The sequence below is a fragment of the Physeter macrocephalus genome, chromosome 19 (genome assembly GCF_002837175.3).
Source record: "Physeter macrocephalus isolate SW-GA chromosome 19, ASM283717v5, whole genome shotgun sequence".
NCBI lineage: Eukaryota > Metazoa > Chordata > Mammalia > Artiodactyla > Physeteridae > Physeter > Physeter macrocephalus.
Genome location: NC_041232.1, coordinates 31,919,605 through 31,923,188, shown reverse-complemented (window position 1 = coordinate 31,923,188; position 3,584 = coordinate 31,919,605). Strand labels below are relative to the sequence as shown.

At 43.6% G+C, this 3,584-nt stretch overlaps 1 pseudogene; it reads right to left on the bottom strand.

Annotated features, from left to right (window-relative positions):
- Positions 1 to 607: 607 nt before the first annotated feature.
- LOC102981515 (PX domain-containing protein kinase-like protein) lies at positions 608 to 2,345 on the bottom strand (annotated as a pseudogene).
- Between the last annotated feature and the right edge of the window lie 1,239 nt (positions 2,346 to 3,584).

Genomic DNA, 3,584 nt, shown 5'->3' with positions numbered 1-3,584 from the left:
AGACTGTTATGAACTTTCCCCGTTCTATCTGAGGGGAAAATGAAGAACTCAGTTGCTTCTCTGACTCTCAGCGGCATAACTGTTCTTTGGGCTACGGTGCTAATGTCTAGGATGGAATTAAGGTAGCAAAAATGGGAGTTATCTAAGAAATAAGCGGAAAATGCTTTAGAATAGAGAAATGAACTACGAGAGGAACATTGCTAGGAGCTGTCTGACAGGATAGGAGGGTTAGTAGGGTTTGTAACACAAAGGCCATTCACCGCTGTGACTGTATATTGTCATTGTTTTTTTTTGTCCATTTCCTTCTGTTGGTGGAAATAATTGATTCCAATATGCTGCTGCCACCAAAAGATGACCATTAGAGGATGAACAAGATTCCTTTTCAATAGTAACAAAGGAGCAAAATATTTCTTAAGGCAGCAGTGCTAGCCTGACTTTACTCTACTTGAAGACTATTTCCCTCTTGAAAAGCCTCTTACATGAGCATCTGCAAAGTCGTATGTTGCTGTACTGGCTCAGCAATTATTCACCCAGAAAGAGGGTACTTTCGGGGTTGGAAGTGGAAGGAAAAAAAAGAACTTGTCCCTCCAAGTGTACACACAAAGCTTTAGCCGATCTTAGGAGCGCTATGATCACAGGTTTTGGCTTTCCTTAAAGTTCCTTTTCGGAAATTCTGGATGGAGCTGAGTAAGGCCCCTTGGCTCACGCCATTCAAAGCCTGGGGCAGAAGCTGTGTGGGTGCCGGAAGAGGAGGAGGAGGAGGAGGTAATGCAGGCATTCCTGTTGTGGAGGGTGGAGTCGGTGATGATGGGGATGTGAGAGGTGAGCTGGCCCTAGATCCTGCTGAATTATTGGAGTTGCTGTATTTTGCTGAATGCTCTTCACTGTTTTCAACAGCAGATTGTTTTACTTCTTTCAAGCTATAATCTTCCTCTGTTTTCTTTCTTCTTCAGATCCATGGTGAGGCTGAGCTCTCATCAGTCTTTGATGCTGGTGGACCTGTTTCTGTTCATCAATTAGCCTCTTTTCTATACATTCTTTGGGAATGCTCAATGCCTCTTTTAACTTTGTGGGGATCTTAAACCGTGTCTTTTCAGAGGTAGTTAGCAGAACATCACTGAATAATGGCATCTGTAAGAGCCAGGAAATGGTGGACCTGCCATCTTTACAGGCTTCACAAGACAGTGTAGACTCCAACATGGCCACCACAGCCATAGACAGTGCAGGAGAGAAGGAGTCTACAGGCACCGAGTCTGGCAGTCGTCATCTCATACAGTAAGTGGCCAAAGCAGTGGACGTCCACACTCTCCAATGTATTGATTTTCCTGAATTGGGAGAAATAAGATTGGTAGAAAGAAGGAAGGCCCAGCAAGGAATTCTCAAGGTCCAGCAGCCAGCAAGTGTCCCCTTCCAGCATCACGTTGGAAGCATGAAGATGCCCATGAGGGAATCCTTTGTCACGGAGAAACTTTAGTACCTCTAATATTTGTCGCCCGTATGTTTTTATTTGCTGGAGTTCAAGGCCTTGAATCTTCTTAGGGTTGCAGTAGTCCCTTAGGAATGGGTCTTTTGGTTTTGCCTTGTAGATCAGGTCCTTCAAAGTTCCTTTTTCATTAAACATTCTAATTAGCAATGCTGAGGATTTGTTAGCTGTGGCAAAGGTAACATGATAGATGTAAGGGTGCAAACAGGATGGCAAAGTTAATCAAACTTTGCCATCCTGTTTGCACCCTTACATCTATCATGTGTCATGTATCAGTATCTAATCAAGATACTGAAAATCTTTATCTGGCAGATACTTGTCAGGACCAAGGTCAGCCCAGCTTAACACTAGCCGCTCCTTTGGCTGATTTTTACTCTTCATCAAGAAATATTTCTTGCTTATCCTCCAATCTTTGTATTTCAATGGTTCAATGGTTCCACCACCTCCCACTTTGGTTCTGACTGGAAGAACATGGAAACCTGTTGTAAGGCAATCTCAGTATAGTTTGCAGAATAGTTGTTTGGATCTAAAAACTTGTTAACCAGCTCACAATTAGACAAGATCTGATTTGTGGTGATAATGTTGAGACAGTTCTGAAGACCTTTCTGCCTCTCAGCTATGAATTCACGATCCATGTTACCTATCAGTTTTTTGGGAGGAAGAGGTAGACTTAGGCCTGCAATCTGTTGTTCAGCAAATCAAAGTCACTGTATCTTCTAACAATCTGCCGGCTATTTTCTACAGAAATTCCTCTTTGTACCCAAATGATATATTCCATGTGGGACTGCAGGCTCTGGCTCTCCTCGATGGCTGCTGTCAGCGGCACCATGTTGTCCAGCAGGACCTTGCTGGCCAGTGGCAGGTCCAGAGGCACCGACTCCCATCACTTGCCGGGATCCGCTGCCACTGGCCAGACTTTTTAATGATGGCCATTCTAGCTGGTCTGAGGTGATATCTCGTTCTAATTTTGATTTGCATTTCTCTAATAATTAGCAATGTTGAGCATCTTTTCATGTGCCTATTGGCCATCTGTATTTCTTCTTTGGAGAAATATCCATTTAGGTCTTCTGCCCATTTTTCTATTGGATTGTTTGCTTTTTTGGTTGTTGAATTGTATGAGCTGTTTGAGTATTTTGGAGATTAAGCCCTTGTTGGTTGCATCGTTTACAAATATTTTCTCCCATTCTGTAGGTTGTCTTTTCATTTAGTTTATGGTTTCCTCTGGTGTTAGCACTGATTCTTAATGAGGGTGGTAGAGGATGAAGCTTAGAGAAGTGTGGCCCCAGTGGGAAGATAAGAAAGATGAGGGAAACACACTGGAAGCATTCAGTATTTGGACAGAAAGCTTCCCAAGGGATTCTATTAGACATCTGTTAGGGTTGTGTTTGGAGTTTCTACTCTGGGTGGTGGAGAGAGAGAGGATGCCCTAAGAATTAGCCCTGGGTCCAGACGCCTTGGGCAGAGAAATGGGAAGAGAATGACTCTTAAGAGAGAGAGAAAAAAAAAAAAAAGAAGACAGTAGCCCAAGGATCTAATTTCTTTGGGGGTCCATTTTCTTCTTGTTGAGGCAGGTTAACATCTGAAGCAGATTTATCTTCAAGGCATTTAAAGTTATCCCTGCTTAATGTTCAGCTTAGAAACTCTTTCAACTTGAAACAGAAAATCTTTCATTTTACAGATAGCGATTGACACAAACAGGCATCCAATGGGAACGTTTGAAGGACATGGCATTTTGTGTGAAAGTGTTTCTATCAAAGACAAACATGGTATCAAATCTGTTGCTGTTTTAATAGAGGAGAGAAGAAGAGAGGCAGAGAGGTTGGAGAGAGGGATGTCATAGATACGGAGAAAATTCCCAACAGGAGGACAGGGACCAGCCAGCAGACGCTGGAAGGGGTCATTAGCTCTGCCAGTTTCATCAATGCTTTCATCTTCATTTGTTCACAGTTAAAGGGTGTGTGGGTGCGTCCGTGTTCCGCGTGGGTGCGTCTGTGTTCGGTGTGGGTGCCGGTGCTGGCACAGCCTCAGGCTCTGGGAAGGAAGTCCAGCAAGGACTGGGTAACAGGGTCTAAAGGTGGAGAAGTTCAAAGAACTGACAGCC